At 41.7% G+C, this 13622-nt stretch overlaps 1 pseudogene; it reads right to left on the minus strand.

Annotated features, from left to right (window-relative positions):
- Window positions 1–12068, minus strand: part of LOC112393873 (10 kDa heat shock protein, mitochondrial pseudogene) — a 42993-nt pseudogene extending 30925 nt beyond the window's left edge.
- Between the last annotated feature and the right edge of the window lie 1554 nt (window positions 12069–13622).

Below are 13622 nucleotides of genomic sequence, written 5' to 3' on the forward strand. Positions count from 1 at the left end.
GGGCGCGGGGAGGGAGGGGCCCGGGTACTGAAAAAAAAAAAAAAAAAAAAAAAAAAAAAGAAATGGTGCTAGGTTAAGAAATGGAAAAAAACTTCATTGGGATATAGATGTTGTTCTTTCTTCCTCTCCCTCCCTCTCTCTCTGTGTTTGTCATATTTAAAGTATATTTGTGTTAAATACTCTTCAACCGACTTAAAATATGTCCATAATTTATATAATCCACCCACCAAGTGGCCAAGAATCAAATCCATATACACTCATCCTCTTCAAATGCAGAAACAACATACTTGCATATTCCACAAGCTGGTATTGGATATAGGGAGTTGATCTTTCTAATTAACAGAAAGTCCAGTGCCCAAGAGAGAAGCTGAGCGTGAACCCGGCCTCTCTTGGTTCACTGTTGGCAGGATAAAGGAGTGGGATGGCGATTTTAAGGCATGCATATATCCATCACCTCTGTCTTGCCCATGGTAGACACCACTAATCAACCACTACATTCCTTCCTGCTGAGCACAGATGTGAGCTCAGAAACTTTCTAACTGTAACCCTCTAGGAAGGCACTATCAAATGATTAGAGTTTGCACACAAGGTAAACCTATATAACATCTCTGGTATACAAGGTAGAGTTTAGAGTCCAAGACTGTGGTTAAAAGATAAGAAGCTGCTTATAGGCTATTGATACAATAAAATATCCTTCATGGCCACCTGAAGATAGTCTTAAGAAGAAGGGTAGGGGTAAAGGAGAGGTATTTGTCATGAGGCAGGTGAAGAACGAGCGGCGTTAAAACCAGATAAAGGCCTTTAAATCTTTATTGAACAATTTCCAAGAGTATAAACCTCTGAGCTCTTAGGAATTTTCCTCCCATTTTGGTGTTCTAAACCTTTTTACTAGAATTTTCCATTTTCAAATCCCTTACTATACTTTAAACGACAGAATTTAAAGATAATGGAACCTCTTCTGAATAAAGGGATCATCCTCTCCATTAATGAACTATCGATGTCTCATGAATAAGTTTTACAAATCTGTTTACACAACAATTTGTTCCCCAGCATATGTAACCCTTCCAGGCATTGTGCCTACACTATGCTTTGTTTTGTTTGGGTGCTGTTTTTTAATTACAAAGGACATCTGAATGAATATCGGCCCTGCTACTCTGAAGTTCATTTTCTGCTTATTGACTTCTCAGTGTATGAGCAAAACAACATTTATTTTCCTATCAACTTAGCTATTCATATAATGGGACTCACTTTAGGTCTTCTTTCCCAGAGTATATCGCTCTACCTTTTTTTGTTGTTGGGTTTTTTGCTCTCTTCTTTTTAAACAAAGAATCCATTCTACAAAGAAAATGGAATATAGTATTAGCTGCCATTCTTATTCATTTTAAAGGAAACAATGCCATTTTGTAGCAATAACTCACCTACCCAGAGGTCATTTTTCCAATAATGTCAGTCACTGAGAACACAGCTCAAAGAAAAAGGCCTCTAAGAAGTTAAAATAAACACCATGAGCTCATTCGCTAAGCTCATGAATTTGATTTCCATCCTTTTACTCTGTCATTCAGCAACTGTCTTTTCCCATTTTAGACATGATCCTAATAAACCTGGTTACGTGGTTTCTTAGCCCACAGAAGATTAGAAACAACTAATTCAAAAAAGATCAAGAGGCTTCTAGAAATTGACATGATGGCTGGTGACAAAGGAGAAGATAGAAAAAGACCCAGACTCAGTAATTCAAAAATTACAGCACGGGAGAGGGATAAATTAAGAGATTAAGACTGGCATATAGGGCTTTCCTGGTGGCGCAGTGGTTGAGAGTCGGCCTGCCGATGCAGGGGACGCGGGTTCGTGTCCCGGTCCGGGAAGATCCCACATGCCGCCGAGCGGCTGGGCCCGTGAGCCATGGCCGCTGAGCCTGCGCGTCTGGAGCCTGTGGCTCTGCAACGGGAGAGGCCACAACAGTGAGAGGCCCGCGTACCGCAAAAAAAAAAAAAAAAGCTTGTCATATACACACTACTATATATAAAATAAATAACTAATAAGAACCTACTGTAGAGCACAGGGAACTCTACTCAGTACTCTGTAATGACGTATATGGGAAAAGAATCTAAAAAAGAGTGGATATATGTATATGTATAACTGATTCACTTTGCTATACGGCAGGAACTAACACAACATTGTAAATCAACTATACTCCAATAAAAATTCATTTAAAAAAAATTACAGCAATGAGGAACCAGTTTGTGGCTTGTCAAATAGCTCTACATTCTGCAGCAATCTCCATTACCCTAGAAATTATGTTCCTAACTACATCTTTTTTAATTTATTTTTATTTTTGGCTGCATTGGCTCTTCATTGCTGCGCGCGGACTTACTCTAGTTGCATCGAGCGCGGGGCTACTCTTCGTTGCGGTGCACCGGCTTCTCACTGCAGTGGCCTCTCTTGTTGCGGATCACAGGCCCTAGGGCACGTGGGCTTCAGTAGTTGAGGCACATGGGCTCAGTAGCTGTGGCTCGCGGTCTCCAGAGCACAGGCTCAGTAGTTGTGGCACAAGGGCTTAGCTGCTCCGTGGCATGTGGGATTTTCCCGGATCAGGGCTTGAATCCGTGTCCCCTGAATTGGCAGGCGTATTCTTAACCACTGCGCCACCAGGGAAGCCCCCTAACTACATCTTTAAGTCATCGATTTCATATTCAGTATTTTTCATTTAAGATGAGGTAGGTATACAAAATACTTTAGGAGACTTTTGGATGATGAGATGATATGGTAAAATGGAAAGAGGACAGGCTGTAGAGTAAAACAGATCTTTCTGCTTCCTGCAGTTTAACTGAGGTCTGTACATGGAGTAGGGAAACTGGGTGCTTGCACTGGGCTCAGAGTTGAAGTTGGAAGAGGGAGTGTAGGAAACATTTCACTTCATTCCCCTTTTCCGAATATTATTAGAATGTTTTTTTCAGAATAGACTCTTTTTTTAGAGCAGTTTAAGTTTCACAGCAAAACTGAGGGGAAGGAACAGAGATATGCCATATGGCCCTGCCCCTGCCCCCCCGCATGCACAGTCTCCCCTGTTATCCACATCCCCCATCAGAGTGGGACATTTGTTACAACTGATGAACCTACGTTGACACACTGTTGCCATCCAAAGTCCATACTTCCCATTAGGATTCACTCTACTTGTTGGTTTGGACAAATATACAAGGACATGTGTCCATCATTATGGTATCATAGAGAGTAACTTCCCTGCCCTAAAAATCCTCTGTGCTGTGCCCCAGTCCCTGACAACCACTGATCTTTTGACTGTCTCCATAGTTTTGCCTTTTCCAGAATGTCATATAGTCTGTAGCCTTTTCAGACTGACTTCTTTCACTTAGTCATATGCATTTAAGGTTCCTCCATGTTTTTTCATGGATCAATAGCTCATTTCTTTTTAGTGCTGAACATCATCGCATCGACTCAATGCACCAGTTTCTTTATCCATTCACCTACTGAAGGATATCTTGGTTACTTCTAGGTTTTGGCAACTATGAATACAGCTGTTTATAAACATCTATGACGGGTTTCTGTGTGGATATGGGTTTCTACTCCTTTGGATAAATACCAAGGAGCGCAACTGTTGGATCATATGATAGGAGCCAGACTGTCTTCCAAAGCGGCTGTACCACTTTGCATCCCCACCAGCAGTGAAGGAGAATTCCTTTTGTTCCACATCCTCACCAGCACTTGGTGTTGTCAGTTCCAATTTTGCTGTTTTACTAGGTGTAGAGTGATATCTCATTGTTTTAACTTGCATTTCCCTGATAACATATGATATGGAGCCAGTTTGGGAAATTTTAAAGAGAACTGTAAATGCAGTCCTGCTCTCCGCCTTCACATCACGTAAAGTTCTTCCCCAGACTATAAGGATGTCTATTCATTCATTCATTCATTCACTCAGCCTTCAGCAAATATAGTGTGCCTGCTACATACCAGGCACTGCACTAATTGCTGGGGATACAGTAGTGAAAGTAACTGGTTGTTAAAAAAAAGAAGAAGAAGGGGGCTTCCCTGGTGGCGCAGTGGTTGAGAGTCCGCCTGCCGATGCAGGGGACACGGGTTCGTGCCCCGATCCGGGAAGATCCCACATGCCGCCGAGCGGCTGGGCCCGTGAGCCATGGCCACTGAGCCTGTGCATCCGGAGCCTGTGCTCTGCAACGGGAGAGGCCTGCGTCCCCCAAAAAAAAAAAAAAAAAAAAAGAAGAAGAAGAAGACGATCAGGAATGTTTCCTGTTCTACCACCACCAAAATCCTGGAAAATTTGGAAGCTCCCTACTATGAAACTTGGCACACGTCAAATTTGAATTGACATTAAATTGGGTCAACATTTAGTGGTGACAGAGGCAATTAGGGTTAATGTCGAGTTTTATTTCCCCCAAACATAGAGAATTAACTGAACGAAGCAAGATATGGGAAGAGAGGCCTTGATCTTGCGTGGGCAATCAGTAAGCAGAAGAGTCCTCTTGCACTCAGCTGTCGGTCATTGGTGTGGCATCAACCCCTGCAAAGACCGTACAGATGGGATCCACAAGAGAGAAAGTCCTCCTTACTGAAAGGGGACACCCCCTGGTTTTGACAAGTGGTCTCTTGTTTACCAACCTAACGTTAGAGCACGTCTTCACACTAGGTTAGTCTTCTACCATATCTTCAGGCATTGAAAAGAATCCATCGTTTATATTTGCATTGAAGATTTCATCTGAGATCATGTTTGAAAGTTGGATTTATATGTTGTAGTTACTAGAGAAGTTACTATGACTTTATTTATAAAATGGTGTTTACTACTTTAAAGACTCAATAAAATATCAAAGAAAAGGTATTTTAACTGGGGGCATAAAGAAAGGGGGTCAAAGGTAGGTGACTTACTGAGTGGCTGGTCACAGCTGTGCTCCAGCATAGAAAAAAAGTTAGTCTCACATGACCTTAGAATTTATTTTTTTCTTTTTATTGATTTTGGCCTTGGCAAGTGTTGGAAATATGATTTCAAAGCCTATGGGAATTCTCAAGCAATCACCTGCTTCATTTTACTGACCAGGAAATTGAAGCTCAAAGAGATTCAATGATGCTTATGTTTCTCTTGTGTTGGTAGCAGGAAGTTTGCTGGATACAGACACAGGGGAAAGGCACAGATGTTGCTTTCTTCTCAGAAAAGTCTCTCAGATGTGGATGGACCTAGAGACTGTCATACAGAGTGAACTAAGTAAGAAAGAGAAAAACAAATATTGTATATTAGCGCATGTAGGTGGAATCTAGAAAAATGTTACAGATGAACCAGTTTGCAAGGCAGAAATAGAGACACAGATGTAGAGACCAAACGTATGGACACCAACGGGGGAAACTGGGGGGTTGGGGGGATGAACTGGGAGATTGGGATTGACATGTATACACTAATATGAATAAAATAGATAACTAATAAGAACCTGCTGTATAAAAAAAATACAACAAAATTCAAAAAAAAGAAAGAAAATCTCTCAGGAAGAACAACATCTGGAACATTCTATTTGGAATATCTTCTATAGTTATCGAGAGTTTCATAAACAAGTCAGAAGTACATTTGTACAAGGAATTATTGATCATTTATTGCCACGTTCTTTTATCTGCAGTGCCTAGGTTAGCTTTTTGCTGCTAAATTGGAAGGCAGTTAACATCAGTTTCAACTTTTTGCCTCTTTCACTTTATTCTAAGTGAGCCAACACAAAATGTCCACGGTTGTTCTTTTCAATCTCACAGCTTCCTTCTGTACCACTTTGCTGTAGCAGGAGGACACACACTTGCTGTTTATCTAAGGAAATTGTAAATGTGTGTGTGTGTGTGTGTGTGTGTGTGTGTGTAACAGCCAGTGGTCTAAAGAATTTTACTACCCAGTTTAACAACTCAGGTAATGGGATTTTACATTGCAAGTTTTTTTCTTCTATATGATGAAGAAACGATTGGCCTTTTAATTTAAAGTCTTCTCTCAAAAAAGTTGCCTCAGCTACAATAAATTCTGGATAAAAATGTTTCTGCTAATTCATTTTTCACTGAGCCAACCAGTCTGCCAACCAAGCTGCTCTTTATTTGAATTCAAATTGATAGTGAAATATTTTAAAGCAATCTATTTGTGGTTTCTTTTCCCTTTAAACTTTTTTTTGTCATTTAAAATCCAATATTGCACAGAGTGTAATTATCTCATTCAACAAATATTTGCTATAACTTTGGAGTTAAGTTGCACTATTTTAGAAGCAGAAGGTAAATAAAACTGCACTGAACCAAGTAAGGAAATCCTAGACTCTGATGGACTGTATGACTATGAAAAAAGCACTTCGCCTCACAAGGCCTCATTATTCTTGTTTATAAAAGAATAGGATTGGACTAGAGGATCTTTAATGTCTCTTCCAGTCCGAGATGTCATGTTTCTGTATACTTGGCCAAGAAATATAGATGTCTTATCTAGTCCCAAGGCTGATTCAAATAGCAACTACATGTGAATGATTTCCCACTCTTTATCTGTGCTGAACTTCTCTCTGAAAAGCTAGAGGCACGTACCAAAGTATTAGTTTGCTATGTCCATTTGGATGGTGAGTGGGCATCTCTAATTTAACGTGGCCAAAGCAGAATTCCCAATCCACCCCACTGACCTCCAAACGAGCTTTCCCTTAGTCTTCCCAAATCAGTGGGATGGCTTTACTGTCCACCTGGTTGCTTATGCCAGAAATCTAGGATTTTTCTCTAACTATCTCTCCTTTCTCACTCATATCGAGCTGTTGGCAAGCTCTGTGGACTCTACCTTCAAAAGCAATCCTGAGTCTTTCCATTCCTGTTCATCTCCACTCGCCTCATCCTCATCCAAGTCCTCACCATCCCTCTCCTGGACCACTGCAATCACAACCCAACTTGTTTCTCCATTTCAATCTTGCCTCTCTGCAAACTGCTTCTTTCCACACAAAAGCTAAAGTGAGCTTTTAAAAATATAACAGGGCTTCCCTGGTGGCGCTGTGGTTGAGAGTCCGCCTGCCGATGCAGGGGACGCGGGTTCGTGCCCCGGTGCGGGAGGATCCCACATGCCGCGGAGCGGCTGGGCCCGTGGGCCATGGCCGCTGAGCCTGCGCGTCCGGAGCCTGTGCTCCGCAACGGGAGAGGCCGCAACAGTGAGAGGCCCGCGTACCCACCCCCCAAAAACAAATATATATATATAAATCTGACCCTGTTCCTCTCCTGCTTAAAGCTTTTCAGTAGCTTCTTACCACGTTTAGGATAAATCTGAACTCCTTACTCTGACTTATAAAGCTCTAAAGGATCTGGACGGTCTCTGTCCACTGCCTCGTTTCTTTCACTTTCAACTTCCCCCATTTATACTCGGGTCAGTCTGACCTTTCTTTTCCTTGAACATTAGTCAGCATTCTCCAGAGAGAATCAATAACATCTTTATATTTACATACATAAAGAGATTTATTATAAGGAACTGGCTCACGTGACTATGGAGGCTGAGAAGTCCCAACATCTGCCATCTGCAAACTGGAAACTCAGGAGACCTTGATGTGGGTTGTAGTCTGAATCTAAAGACCTGAGCACCAGGAGAGCTGATGATATGAGTCCAAGTCTGAAGGCCTAAGAGCCCGGGATGCTAATGATAAATCCCAGTCCTAGGGCAAGAGAAGACCAATGGCCCAGCTCAAGCAGTCAAGCAGAGAGAGTGAATTCTCCCTTCCTCCACCTTTTTGTTCTATTCAGGCCCTCAATGGATTGGGTGATGCCCACCCACATTGGGGAGGACAATCTTGTTTACTCAGCCTATGGATTCAAATGCTAACCTCACCTGAAAGCCCCTTCACAGACACACCCAGAAATCATGATGAAACAAATATCTGAGCAACTAAATATACCACGACCCAGTTAAGTTGACACATAAATTTAACCATCACGTGTGTCAGCCTCATTCCCCTCTTAACGACCTTGTGCTAGATCTCCCTTCTGCCTCAAATCCTTTTTCATACTCGCATGGCTGATTCCTTCTTGTCATTCAGTTATCACCTTGAGAGTCACCTTCTTCCCCCAAAATCCTTCCCTAACCATCCAACGTAAAGTATCTCCCTAAGTTACTGTTTATCAGGTCACTCTATTTTAATTATCAGCAGAATACTCGTGACTTTCTGAGAGTTTTCTTGCTGTTTATTTGTTTATTTTTTGCTGTCTTTCCCCCACAAAATGCAAGTTTCATAAGTACAGAGACCTTATCTTGACCACCAAAATAGCCTTAGCACAAGAATAATGCTGGCACATAACAGGATCTCAAATACTTGTTGAATGAAGGAAATCCCTCAGAACCCTAAGAAACCTAGATGTTGTTAACCAGATAGTGATGTTTGTCCCCTTAGATATTTGCTCACAAGTAGATGTCTTTGTGATTTGGGAAAGAAGCTTCTGCCTTACATGCGTATTATAAATATCTGGAGATCTCTTAAGGATTTATCTAATAGAGGTGGTCACAAAAAGTGATACAGCTGATACAAGCCCCATATGAGGTACCATGAGACTGAAAACCAAGAGAAAAAATAAGCAATAGAAATATGCCTATAGGTAACCCAGACATTGGAAATAGCAGATAAGAGCTTTAAAATAACTATGATTACTACATTCAGGAAAATAAAAGAAAATTTTACTAGAGAGGAATCTATTTAAAAAGAATAAAATAAAAATTTTAGAGTTGAAAAGCCTGCTATCTGATGTTAAGAGCCCATTAAATGGGTTTAATGGTTGATTAGGTACAAAAGAACAAAACTTAGTGACTGAAAGACAAGTTAATAGAAAATGTTCAACTGAAGCACAGACAAATGAATGAGAAAAAAAACCAACAACAGAAAAGAGGGTAAAAGATATATGAGATACAGTGAAAAGGTCTAACACGTAGGTAATCAGAGACTTGGAGAAGAAGGGAATAGGACAGAAAAAATATTCGAAGGGTATTGGCCAAAGATTTGTCCAAACTGATGCAAACCATCAACCTCCAGATTCAAGAAGGCCATTGAACCCCAAGTTGGCTAAATACAAAGCAATCACACTTGGGGACATCATAGTAAACTGCTGAAAACTGAAAACCAAAGACGGAGGAAAAAAAATTCATGAAAATCAGCCAGAATTGTGAAGCTGGCAACGAAGTTGTAAAGGGCCTCAATAACCCAGACACTGGAGAGTTTGTCCTTGGATCATCTAGGACACAATGTGAATCCATTTTAGTTAGAGCTATCCTATACTTTTATTTATTATAATATATTTGAAAAATAAATTATATATTGTCACACATTGGATTCATCGTTATTGCCTACTACTCAACATATTTTCATTCATTCATTCACTCTTCCATTTAACATTCTTGAAGATATTTATCCAAACACCTTCTATGTGCCAGCTCGTGGGTTATGCACTTGTGATATGGTAGCAAACAAGAGAAATGTAGTTGTTGCCTTCTTGGCACTGCTCCCTATGCTTTTAAAAAATTATCTCATTTATGATTCCCATCCATTCTACAAAAATGCCCATTTTACAAATGTAGAAATGTAAATCCAGAGATATTAAATAAATTTAACATGGTTACAGAGCCTGTAATCAACAGAGTGGTGATTCAAACCCAGATGTATCAGATGTCAAAGCTCACATTCTCTCTCTTGAACCATATTGTCTCCACGGAAAACATTCACATTTCCCTTTCATTTATCTAAGCCCTACAGATCCTGTCAAGTGCAACTGAAATCCTTCTTCCTCTATGAAATCTTCTTTGATTAAGCCATTGACTCTCTACCACACAAATTAGCACTGAACTCTACACGGTCTTGTTGAAAGGTACATCATGTAAGTTTGTATAGTCATCTCAAAGTGTCGAGACTCTGGGGCAAGGATGAGGTTTTACATTCTTCTGGGTTCTTTGTACCCAGCACAATGGTAAGCATCATGGTAGATTTGCAACTTAATTGGACTCTAAGTTTCATCCATTTATTCTAACTTCTGGATTAAGATTGAACCAGAAGAAGGGGGAGAATATTTTGATGACCCCACAAGGATCTTTTTCATCTGAGGGACATGAAGTCCACAATTCCCTTGAAATTGTTGCCGTATTTTATATATCTTTGTGTACGTATGCAATTGCTTCAAATTCTCGAAGGAGTGTGAGTGACGTCCACAAAAGGTTAAGAACCGTTCAAAGCAGTCCTAGTGGTCCACACCTTAATGCCCCATCTTAAGTTGCTCCACATCATTTTTATCTAGAAAATTAGAATTTACGTTTTTATAAAGCATCACAGGTCAGTTCCCCCTTGACATCCATTCTGGAGACCTGGCAGAGAAAAAGTGCCTGTTTTCACTTTGGAACAAGAACACAGCAACAACAAAGTTCAATCCTAATCATTCCGAGGCAATTATGAGAAGTTAAGACACGCACCACTACATTTCTGACAGGCTTTTACAATCCACTTTTATTATTCAGCTCTTACTAAAATGCTAATCCCCTGGGAGGAAAAAAAAATATCTCTGTATGGGTTCTTTAGCACAAACAAACATCTTAAAGGAAATGTGAAATAAAAACCACGTTGACATAATCTCAAAGATACAGTAGGAGAAGGAATGACCAGACCCCTGTCTTGCCATTGAGAAGGGGAGGGGTGGGGAGAATAAGGAGCTTATATAAAGTAGGGTGAGCTGAATTGGGAAGTGGGAAGGTAGGGAGGCACATCTTCCTAAATCCATGAGCTGTGTGACGATAGTAAGGGTAAGCCACCAAGGAGAGTTGAGACCGGGATTATCTGGAGACGTACATCCATGATTTTTAGAGCAATGTTAGAACACTTCCACCTAAATAAATTGATGTTCCTATTTTGCCATTGGTAAAGGCAAACCCCACCACATGGTCTCGCCTATAAAACCACCTGCCAATAAAAAAGTATAAAGCGCATCATGAGATTTTACCCTCATAACTACCAAGACGTGATGAGCTTTCCATTTTTTAATTTTCTGTGGCAACACCAGTAGAATTGCCGTTGGAATTTTGTTCTAGAAATTAAAATAATGGATTATATAGAGCCTTAGATTACATCAGTGGGTTGGACTAAATCAGTGCTTCTAAAGGTTCTCACTCCTACTAAATGCTTATGAAAAGGAAACATTGCCCAAACTTTGTTTTTTGTTTTTTGTTTTTTTGCGGTACGCGGGCCTCTCACTGTTGTGGCCTCTCCCGTTGCAGAGCAAAGGCTCCGGACGCACAGGCTCAGCAGCCACGGCTCATGGGCCCAGCCGCTCCGCGGCATGTGGGATCTTCCCGGACCGGGGCACGAACCCGTGTCCCCTGCATCGGCAGGTGGACTCTCAAGCACTGCGCCATCAGGGAAGCCCCTAACTTTGTTTTTAATCCCATTTTGCTTAGCAGATGTTCTGAAGAGGCACACGTGATGATCAATCCCGATTTTCAGAGAGCATGAACCAGGGCATGTGAGGATAGGAAGGATGCTGGTGTTGTAGTAAAGAAATGTTATATATCTGAGGCAGTGGTTGGCTTTTGGACCCAGGACATTGTCCAGGGCTGCCTTGTTTACCCTCTTTGCCTTCTACCTCAGCCCTGTGATGGGGTATTGTTGACTCCTCTGAATCCTATAAAGGGGAACATAGAGATGATTTCTGAAGCCCATCTCCAGACCTCAGCCCTCTGCATATGTCCCTCTTCCTTTTTGTTTTGTTCAACTAGCAAAGCTAGCTTTGCTCCAAAGCCATGGTACGTTCTTTGCCATACCCCACCCCGAATTGGTAACTGGATTCTTGTGTTGCTTCCCTGTTCTGCTAAATCACCTAGTAGCACAGGTCCTCTAAGAGAAGCTCGTCAAACTCAGCCTAAAAGCTAGGGACCCTTTGTTCACCAGTGGGCTATGTTAATTCTGGCTATTGACCATACCTCTGGGTCCCTATTGCTTTGCTGGGACATACCTGAGCATGTGAGTCTGCCCTGCAATTGTCCCTACTGCTGAGTAGGGCACCTGCTGCAGTGGGTGCGATACCAGCACCTGTGACTGGGCTGGCTCCATCTTGATCCAGTTCTAGGTCCAGTTTTAAGTCTTGCTCTGGGTCTTGATAGCTCCCAACCTTCTTTGTCCTGTTAGAGCCCAAGACACATCTCACTGGGTTCTGAGGTAGAATATATGCCTCGTTAAAGAGTAGATTGTTAAAACTCCCCTGCCCAAGATCTGGACTTGTTCTAGATTCTTGAACTTTCTAGAATCTCAAGACTGGAGTAGGGCTAATACTGCATAGGTGGGTCAATGGTTTCAGCTGTGGGGAGAGAAGAGCTGGAAGCTGGGGCAAGTGGAGGCTCTCAGGGAATAGTAAATGAGCCTCTCCTGAGAACGGAAAGAGAATTGTAGGAAAAAACAGTAAAGAGAATATTAATCCCAGCTTAATCTTCCTCTTTTGTTTCTCTTCTGATGATTCCCAGGCCCTGCTCTGGCTCAGGTTCACTACCTGGGATGACTCTGATGTGGGTGGTCCAGGGACTGCACCCCAAGAAACACAACCATGGAGGCTGCCACAACCAGGGGCCCAGCACGTGTGGCATCGCGGACAGTCATTTTCACATCTAGGAAAGGATCCAGCTGGAGCAGAGAGAGGGCGGAGTCAGACCCACTGGTTGGGACCAGCATCTCGGTACACCAACCCCAGGGTGTCCGGCGGTCCTGTAGCTGTTCCAGGCAGGGATGGTCAGGTGCAGTGCCTTCTGGAGGCTGCAAGCAAAGGAAGGCTGACTTCCTCCAGCTGGGCCAGGGAATCTTGGGCCTCCTTCCACATTTTCATGAAAGGCCACTGAAAAACTTGTTTGAAAGAATGGTTTGCCACAGTTGTGCTGCAGGAGATCAGATTTAGCTTTGAAGAACACCCTCCTCCAAGGCCCAATGGCATCTTTCTGAAACATTTACTTAACCCCATGTTAGTGCAGCGTTAGCTGCCCTGATTGACATGTGCAGCGGGTACCCTGGCTTTGTTGCCCCCACGTGAGGGGCTTGGGCCTCAGGGATATGGCAGCAAGCCCCCTGCCCACCCCATCTTGTCACTAATAACTCACCCTTCAGCAGCAATACATCCTCAGATCAATCTTTTTTTTTTTATTTTAATTTTTAAAAGCAATATGTAGTTATTATAAAAATTCAAACAAAATAAAGGACTTAACTAAAATTATTAAGGACTTATGAAGGTACAAAAGGTATGCAATTTCTTTTGCCCTGTAAAATATAAATATGTTAAAAAAAGAAAAGGACCCTACTTTTAAAGAGCTATTATTTAGCAAACTATAGAAGCCATATATGTAAGCATGTAGATTACAAGGCAGTATCTGGTATGTTTTGTGAGTTGCGAAAACAGTAAACCCCTTAGCAATGTTTTTCCAAGTGTGAACTGTGGTCTCATCTATTAAGTTCACTGAGGGGTTTACTAAAAATCCTTATTTTTAGTCCCAAGCCCAGACCTACTGAAACAGAATCTCTGGAAATGGACCCTTGGAAACTGTGTGATTAAACAGCACTCCACATGAATCTTTGTACCACAAAGTTGAGAATCACACCCTTGGAGTTCAAAAGAGAGACAGTATT

This window comes from Neophocaena asiaeorientalis, unplaced genomic scaffold (genome assembly GCF_003031525.2).
Source record: "Neophocaena asiaeorientalis asiaeorientalis breed wild unplaced genomic scaffold, Neophocaena_asiaeorientalis_V1.1 scaffold152, whole genome shotgun sequence".
Classification (NCBI taxonomy): Eukaryota; Metazoa; Chordata; class Mammalia; order Artiodactyla; family Phocoenidae; genus Neophocaena; species Neophocaena asiaeorientalis.